The sequence below is a fragment of the Mus pahari genome, chromosome 11, assembly GCF_900095145.1.
Source record: "Mus pahari chromosome 11, PAHARI_EIJ_v1.1, whole genome shotgun sequence".
Lineage (NCBI taxonomy): Eukaryota > Metazoa > Chordata > Mammalia > Rodentia > Muridae > Mus > Mus pahari.
Window position 1 is genome coordinate 21,303,210 of NC_034600.1, and position 9,966 is coordinate 21,313,175.

Sequence of the window (9,966 nt, forward strand, 5' to 3'; positions counted from 1 at the left end):
GTTCCCTATTTTTTAATGGGGTTATTTGAATTTCTGGAGTCCAGCTTCTTGAGCTCTTTGTATATATTGGATATTAGTCATTTATCAGATTTAGGATTGGTAAAGATCATTTCCCAATCTGTTGATGGCTTTTTTGTCTTATTGACAGTGCCCTTTGCCTTACAGAAGCTTTGCAATTTTATGTGGTCCCATTTGTCAATTCTTGATTTTACAGCACAAGCCATTGCTGTTCTGTTTAGGAATTTTTCCCCTAGGCCCATATCTTCGAGGATTTCCCACTTTCTCCTCTATCAATTTCAGTGTCTCTGGTTTTATGTGGAGGTCTTTGATCCACTTAGACTTGAGCTTTATACAAGGAGATAAGAATGGATCAATTCCCATTCTTCCACATGATAACTGCCAGTTGTGCCAGCACCATTTGTTGAAAATGCTGCCATTTTTTCACTGGGTGGTTTTAGCTCCCTTGTCAAAGATTGAGTGACCATAGGTGTGTGGATTCATTTCTGGGTCTTCAATTCTATTCCATTGATCTTTCTGTCTGTTGCTGTACCAGTACCATGCAGTTTTTATCACAATTTCTCTTAGTACAGCTTGAGGTCTGGAATGGTGATTCCCCTAGAGGTTCTTTTATTGTTGAGAATAGCTTTTGCTATCCTAGGATTTTTGTTATTCCAGATGAATTTGCAAATTGCCCTTTCTAACTCTATGAAGAATTGAGTTGGAATTTTGATGCAAATGCATTGAATCTGTACATTGCTTTTGGCAAGATAGCCATTTTTACTATTTTAATCCTGGGAATCCATGAGCATGGTAGATCTTTCCATTTTCTGAGATCTTCTTGGATTTCTTTCTTCAGAGACTTGAAATTCTTAGATCTTTCATTTCCTTAGTTAGAGTCACACAAAGGTATTTTATATTATTTATGACTATTTTGAAGATTGTTGTTTCCCTAATTTCTTTATCAGCCTATTAATCCTTTGTGTAGAGAAAGGCCACTGATTTGTTTGAGGTAATTTTATATCCAGCAACTTCACTGAAGTTGTTTATCAGGTTTAGGAGATCTCTGGTGGAATTATTGGGGACATTTATATATACTATGATATCTTCTGCAAATAGTGATAATTTGACTTCTTCCTTTCCAATTTGTATCCCTTTGATCTCCTTCTCTTGTCTAATTGCTCTGGCTAGGACTTCAAGTAGTATACTGAATAGGTAGGGAGAGAGTGGGCAGCCTTGTCTAGTCCCTGATTTTAGTGGGATTGCTTCCACTTTCTCATCATTTAGTTTGATGGTGGCTACTGGCTTGCCTTATATTGCTTTTATTATGCTTATGTATGGGCCTTCAATTCCTGATGTTTCCAAGACTTTTATCATGAAAGGGGATTTAGATTTTGTCAAATGCTTTCTCAGCATCTAATGAGATGATCATGNGGTTTTTGACTTTGAGTTTGCTTATATAGTGGATTACATTGATGGATTTCCATATATTGAACCATCCTTGCATCTCTGGTATGAAGCCTACTTGATCACGATGGATGATTGTTTTGATATATTTTTTGATTCAGTTTGAGAATTTTATTGAGTATTTTCGCGTCAATATTCATAAGGGAAATTGGTCTGAAGTTCTCTTTCTTTGTTAGGTCTTTGTGTGGTTTAGGTATCAGAGTAATTGTGGCTTCATAGAATGAATTGGGTAGAGTACCTTCTGTTTCTATTTTGTGGAATACTTTGAGGAGAGTTGGAATTAGGTCTTCTTTGAAAGTCTGATAGAATTCTGAACTAAACCCATCTGGTCCTGGGCTTTTTTTAGTTGGGAGACTATTAATGACAGCTTCTATTTCCTTAGGTGATATAGGACTGTTTAGGTCATCAATCTGATCCTGATTTAACTTTGGTACCTGGTATCTGTCTAGGAAGTTGTCCATTTCATCCAGGTTTCCCAGTTTTGTTGAGTATAGCTCTTTATAGTAGGATCTGATGATGTTTTGGATTTCCTCAGGTTCTGTTGTTATGTCTCCCTTTTCATTTTTGATTTTATTAATTAGGATACTGTCCCTGTGCCCTGTAGTTAGTCTGGAAAAGGGTTTATCTATCTTCTTGATTTTCTCAAAGAACCAGCTCCTGGTTTGGTTGATTCTTTGAATAGTTCCTCTTGTTTCCACTTGGTTGATTTAGCCCTGAGTTTGATTATTTCCTGACATCTACTCCTCTTGGGTGAATTTGCTTCCCTTTGTTCTAGAGCTTTTAGGTGTGCTATCAAGCTGCTAGTGTATCCTCCTCCCAGTTTCTCTTTGGAGGCACTTAAAGCTATGAGTTTTCCTCTTAGGACTGCTTTCATGGTGTCCCATAAGTTTGGGTATGTTGTGGCTTCATTTTCATTAAACTCTAAAAAGCCTTTATTTCTTCCTTGACCAAGTTATCATTGAGTAGAGTGGTGTTCAGCTTCTATGTGTAAATGGGCTTTTGATTATTTATGTTGTTATTGAAGATCAGCCTTAGTCCGTGGTGATCTGATAGAGTGCATGGGATTATTTCAATATTTTTGTATCTGTTGAGGCCTGTTNNGTGACCGTTTATATGGTCAGTTTTGGAGAAGGTATCATGAGGTGCTAAGAAGGTATATTTTTTTTGTCTTAGAATAAAGTGTTCTATAGATATCTATTAAATCCATTTGTTTCATAACTTCTGTTAGTTTCAATGTGTCTCTGTTTTGTTTCTGTTTCCAAGATCTGTCCATTGATGAGTGGGGGGTTGAAGTCTTCCACTATTATTTTGTGAGGTGCAATGTGTGCTTTGATCTTTACTAAAGTTTCTTTAGTGAATGTCGCTGCCCTTGCATTTGGAGCATAGATATTTAGGATTGAGATTTCATCTTGGTAGATTTTACCTTTGATGAGTATAAAGTGCCCCTTTCTTGTCTTTTTTGATTACTTTGGGTTGGAAGTCTATTTTATTCAAGCTGTGGTTTTCTATCCTATTTATAATTATCAAGATACATTATTTGTTGTTAAGAAAACCAATAGGGAAATAGCTTTTCAATGTACGGAAAATATAGTCAGTATAACAGCGAGACCCCAGAAATAAGCAACAGAGAGTCATATAGCTGCTAAAGACATACTTTTCCAACCCAAAGGGATGCTTCTTGCCCATCCAGATTCAAGGCCCTTCATGATGATCGGAAGAAGTTGAACATAAGAATTTGGAGGAAAGGAGTTGCTGTGTATACATCACTGTTGTGTATTATAAACACCGTATGAATTTTAGTCTTCCTGCCTTCAAGAAATGTTATATGCCTAATTTCAATTGCTAGCTGGATTTCATTGGAAATAGAAATCAGTATAAAGTGACACAGTGTTAACAATAATTTATAAATCCCTTATCATGGCCAAGAATTCTACCTTTGATTTGCACTTGCACTTGCATTTGCATTTCTCAGCTCTTCATTTGCAAATAAAAAAAAACAAACAAAACCAAACTGATCCTGAGAGAAGCTTGTTTATAGAAGCTCAGTAAGCTAGTGACTGAATAACAGGTAGGGAAGCAAGATCTGCTTGTCTCTAGACTTCTTAACAGTAGTGTCATGTCTTCTGAATTATTGAGTGCTAAATTAGGTTATATCGGGCTGCAGGAAGGCTGCAGAGTTCATGAACCTCTCACAGCTCTATATTAATATCTCTTGTCTGCTAATAAAAACTGTAGCCTCAGAGTTAGAGAAATTGATAGAGCACATCCTGTGCAAGCCAAACAAACCTGGATTATCAACCCAACTACCATTTGATAACAGTAGGATCTTACATACATTGATCTTTCTGAGCCCCTGTTTCTATATCAGCACAGAAAGAATGCAAACTGGACTGTCAGTGTGATATGTTTGTCACTAAAGTGCATATTATACAGTAAACAAAGAAGAATTGTGATGCTGTTTCTCATCCCTTCTGCCTTTCCATACCTGGAAAGATAGGAAAGAGGAGAGGTGATCCTTCTGTTGTTAATCCTACATAGGGAGGCAAGGTTTGCTTCCAATTTATTGGAGAGAACAAAAGTGAAGGGAAATATTCCATGCCTTGTGCTCCCTTCTGGAAACTTGATAAGGTAGTATTTAAATTAGATTTTAAAATTGAACTCAACACAATAGGCTAAAGACTGTCAAGGTGAAGCTTTTAAAAACATCACATTAAGGAGTATCTTTTGAAGTCTCACCAACTAGCTGAGGAGACACTGGCAGGTAATAGTTTCTATGAGAGGAAAAGTTGTTTCTGTTTAGGGGTGTAGCCACTGGTACATGCTCCAGTGAATAATCTCACATACACACTCATGCAAACTCTTATAAAAAATCAGTGTGTGATGTGAAAATGGAAGGCTTAATGGGAGGAATGGGGCTAGAGGGAGTGGCGAGGGGTTAAGAGAGAGTGGTGTGAGGTGAATATGATCAGAATCCATTCTGTACGTGTATGAGATTATCAATAATTAAAAGAAAAAGTATAGGAAAAACATTCCAAAGCTATTAGTATTCTTTGAGTAGGAGTGAGGTCCCCTGGGCTTTTCCCCATGCGATTCGGCAGGTCTACTGTCATTGTCCTTGCTCAGCTCATGTTTAGGGAGTCATGTTGTGACTTTACATAGTTTGTGATATTTCTAGGAGGCACAATCTCACAGCCAACTCTCTGTTTCTCTTGCTTGTATAATTGCTCCTCTATCTCTTCTGCAATCTTCCCTGAACCTTTAGCACAGGAGTTCTATTGTAGTTTATTTTCTCAGGTAAGAAAACACCTGATGGTTTTCCAATAGCAAATGGTCGGCCCTGAAAACATACACACACATAGGTAACATTTCTGAGACTGAATAGGTTATACTTAGGCATTTAAATATGTGTGTGTGTGTGTGTGTGTGTGTGTGTGTGCAATAATTTTGTGAAAAGAAGCTATGATTTTAATTAGTTATTAAGTTATTTATTTACTTTACATTCTGATGGCAGCTTCCCCTCTCTCCTCTCCTCCCAAGTCTCTTCCTCTCACTGCCCCTCCTGCCCATCTACCCCTCCTCTTTTCTCCTCAGATCAAGGGAGGCCTCCCGAGGATGTCACACTACCTTGTCATATTAAGTGGCAGTAAGATAGGCTCATCTTCTTCTACTGAGGCTAGACTAGGCAGCCCAGTTAGAGGAAAGGATCCAAAGACCACAGCAAACTCATCAACAGCCCCTGCTCCTGTCAGTAGTACCACATGAAGATTCAACTACACATCTATTGCATATTGCCTAAGGCCCAGGTCTATTTTATGCATACTATATGGTTGAGGTCATGAATTTTAAAGAGTGCAAGGAATAGTATAGAGGAGGGTTTGGGGAAAGAAAAGGGAACAGAGAAATAGTATAATTATAGTCTCAAAAATAAAAGAAATAATTTTTAAAAATCTATAAAAAGAACTGAAAGTGGACTACAGACCTAAAGATAATGCCTACAACTCTGAGACATGCTATTTACTTATAAAAATTTGTGATGACATAAAGATTAATTTTTTTAAAGAATGAAGTATCAAAGATAAAAGGTTAAAATGTCCATCAATTTTCTCATTTCTAAGACAAGTAGATTTTAAAAAGCTCTTTTCCATACCACTTCAAATTATTAATTTTGATTTTAATGAAGACTGTGTTAGGAAATTGATTTTTTATACAACTGAATGAACAGAGGGCCTATTTGGATAAGTCTGGAAATTCCTGAAGTCAAACTCTTATGGAGCTTGTGAATGAAATATGTAAAAGATGAAGTCACATTTATAAAATCAATTAGAAAAAAGTCTATTAATAAATATAACCCATCAAACTAATTTGTTCTATCTGATTTCTTACCACATTGATATCCTAAATGCAACACTAGTATTTTAAATCTGATGGTTGGCAAATAGTTTTTTTTCTAACATTTTGTGCAGTTATAATCTAAGTTCTCAGTCATAATTACATAGAGAAACTATTGTATTTTCAATAACTTGCAGAGAAAAATTTTTAAAAGATGTAAAAATTTTATTATGAGACCATAGAAAAAGATTTGCTCTAAGACACAAATGTACTAAGTCCTAAAACTTCTGAGCCCGGTGAAAACTGGGTAAACTTGCGATTTCTTAGGATTTGATTTTATTAGCTGCTCAAAGTCAGTTATAATGTGTACTCAGTTGATATTACTATTACAGCAAAGACAAAATGCATCAAGAGGTATAACAACTTGGACTTTTATAGTCACCTCTCAAATGTGACTATGTTGTTATTACCTTCACAATATTAATCATTGTCTGAATTTTTTCAAGAACTCTGCTTTAGAATGAAACTTTGAGTAGGGCCATGCTGTGACACTGAGGTGGCTGAATCTAATTTTTGATCTGTCCTAGGCTTTTTATGCTGGAACCCATGTACCATAAGTTCTGTAGAAAACCAATTTTGAAGTAAGTTTAAGAGTCATTAATTCTGCCTCACTATTGTTACATAGCCCTTAGTAAAGTCTTTTGCATGTGAATGGCAATAATTGTTTTTCAAAAATTTGTATTAATTCCAGAGTTCTGTATATTTAAGGATGGTCTGCATACTTTAAAAAGGCCCATAACTCCTTTGTGGATTGAAATATATTTTTAAAACAAAACAGAAATTACATTAGCAAACCTTTTCCTTTTCACTGTTCTGCCAATTTAGCCATGTGAACTGAAACACAGATAAAGAAATATATCTGGTTCTCATTTCTATACTCAACATCAGATGTTGCTTTTAAGATTTGTCCTGCCTCAGCTTGTGTGAAACCATGTCAGCCCAAAGGAGAACATTATAGTAGACTTAAGGTTCAAATTTTGTATTTCATAATTAAGCCATGATTATAGGAAACATATCCAGTACATGGTCCATAGTGACCAAAGAGTCCCTCTCAATAACAGTCTATTACATGTAATGCCCACATGTTATTCACCCTTTTAACCTAGATGGGAGATAGAACCAGTGTTCATGCTAAGCTCTCCACATGTACAGCAGTGCAGAAAGGACTGTACAAAGAGTTTGATACCATTGAAGCCTTCTAATGTCTGTAGCTTTCTTTGCCTTAAGCATTCCTGCTGGGCATAACAGTGAGGTAAATATTAGAGCTGATAATGAGAAAGCTCTACCAACTCATGTAATTGGAAAATATTTACCTTACAAATGATGTCCAGCTTGTATCCTTAGGTCCTTCTTCAGACTCTGTAGTTGAAAGGTAATATTAATAGTGGTAACTACAAGTAGGCCATTCATCACCCAAAAGGAATTACCAAATATTAAATGGGACGAACATGTAGTTTAAAACTGTCACTTGCTCCTTTCTGGGTATACACATTCATTCTTTTATTACTATTTCAGGTAGTGACCCTGTTTAATCTTAATGTAAAAAGAGAGAGAATTCTGAAGAGCAGTGTGTCTAAACTAAAATAACGGCTTATAACATTAATTCAACAGTGTGTTGATTGCCTAATATATACCTGGCTGTTGTATGACAGACTTCTTCTATAGAGACACAATATATAGACATCCACTCATCCCACATACAGATCCCACAACAGACCAAAACACATATACTACTGAAGTCCAACTTGGTGAGCCAATGAATTCTATCAGAAATATGGGGGAGGAGTTACTTGCAGGAGCATAATTACTCAAAGACAGTTTCATCCTCAAAGCCATGTCACTAACATGGGTGACAGCTCACAAAGCTGGGAACTTGAAGCTCACTACACAGCCACTCAACAGGTTGGAGAGAGTGTTCTTTTTTTCCAGGCACTCAGTTGGTCTGAGCCTCTTCCAGGAAGCTCAGCTAATATTTTATTCTTCGTGGGAGTTCTAGTCTCAGCTGCTTTCAGGCTGCTTGGCTGATGTCTGTTTTCTTCCATGTGGCTGAACTTGTCTGAGAAGCTTCTTGGCGTCTTGATGGGTCTGAGGGTGAATACATATATAAATACATTTATTTATAAAGGAATCAAGCCTGAGACAGCTGGAATGTTGCATAGTAAAACAACACTAGACAACTTACATTGCTGTCCATTCATTGGCAATACTTACTGGTCACCTGTAATACACTGGGATCTGGAGATACAGTGATGAAAGGCAAGGAGTACAGGCCCAGCCTCCTTGCTCTCTGTGACAATGCCTCACAGAGGTGTTCCTCTTGAACATCATGAGTGACTGTGCTAGTCACTTCTACCATATAGCTTTTGTCCTAGCACCCATACTCCTCCCAAGAGCACTTTTGTCCCTTTGCCCCAAATGACCTCAAATATCACCTTGTCAACGCTGTGTTTCCTTTGCTGCTTTCTCACAATCCTCTTGTGTGTTTTGCTATCTTGCCATTTATTTGGCTGTCCTTTCCTTTTCTACTCACGTTTGGCATATACTTCCTTATTATCTTCATCACCACTTTTCAATCTCCTGTTTTCAATAGTCTTTACTACATTGTTTTAATATTTTAAATTAATTATTAGATTATTCTTCCAAAAGAAGAATATGAACCACATCCCTATCTTATTTAGGATCATTTATCGGCTTCCTAGTCCCTGTTTGATAAAGCAAGGTCTTCTCAGCTTGTCATCTGTGCCTTTTGTAACTGTTCTGTATCACACTATCTAATGAATATACATTCCTTTTATGTACAAATTACAAAAGAGCAGATCTATCTCCAGAAATACTACCCAGGGAGTATTTCTAGAATCTCTACATCCGATTTTCTTACTTCGTTTTGTGTGAAATATTTTTAGAGAAAAGGCTTTTGGTGTGTAGAGTGAGTGTTTGCTGAAGATTGTTGCCATGCAGCAACAGTAGAACAGAAGTTTGATCTCTCTGTTTATTTTTCATTCTGAACTATGAGGGTCTAAAGAATAGAAGTGACAACACAGGATTCTTCTGGGATGGGGGAGAAAGGCTGGAAATGGTTTGGAAAGTTAGACTACTGTTGAAAGTAATAAAAGGATGGGAAGACTGGCAGTCACCATACGTTAATAATTTTGGATCCAATAACACTCATTTGCCAGCTGTAGTCAACACTTGCCTTCCCTCAACTTCTTGCCATTTGTTTTCCACTTGTCATCCCCCAGTGCAAAAAAAAAAAAAAACATCTAGAGAGCCTGCCCACTGACCCTTCATAAGACATCAATACTTGTGCCAATAGATGCCTACCAAGAATTAGTCCTGCCCCCTGCCACCAGATGAGTGTGATCGGAGGTTTATGCTCAGACATGTTCCAGTCTCGTACATCCATGCCTCTTTTCCTGAAATAACATCATTCTATTTTTGTCTGTTACAGCCCTGTCATTCAATCTCCTTATCATATAGCATCCACTTTCTGGTGCTTTACAAGTTCCTTAATAATGGGATGATCATAGTCTATGGGAAAGAAGCATTCCTGATTATGGTGAATAGCATGCATAATTCAAGACTGATTTTCCCATGTGAATCCAAAGGGGTGCCAAGTGCTTCCATCTGTCAGGTAAAATAACACTACCACGTGGAAGCTATGCAAAGGGAATGTATAACTCATCTCATCTTCGTACATTAAAGACATGATCTGTGACAAACTTTAAATGTCTTGAAATATATATCATTTGAAATGTCTATTCCAAGCACATAAAAAGATACCACTAATACCTCAATTTCCATAACCATAAGTAGATAATATACATAATATAAGCCTGAATGGTAAGTGTATAGAATATGAAAATATTCACTAAGAATAGTTAGAATAAAACTTTTCATTTAGGGAAATAACAATGACAACTTTCTTTGCTCACATTTTTCCATAGTGAGACTCGATATTCTCACTACACAGTATTCACAGTATTTGATAAGGAAAACCTTATCAAAGCCATCCTTAGTTTTTTTCATATATTAGAAAATGTAACTTTCCTTTCTTTGTCTTGTGCTTCAGAGCTAATTCTGCTTTTTCCATCTGCCCCCTGTCACCTACTTTGA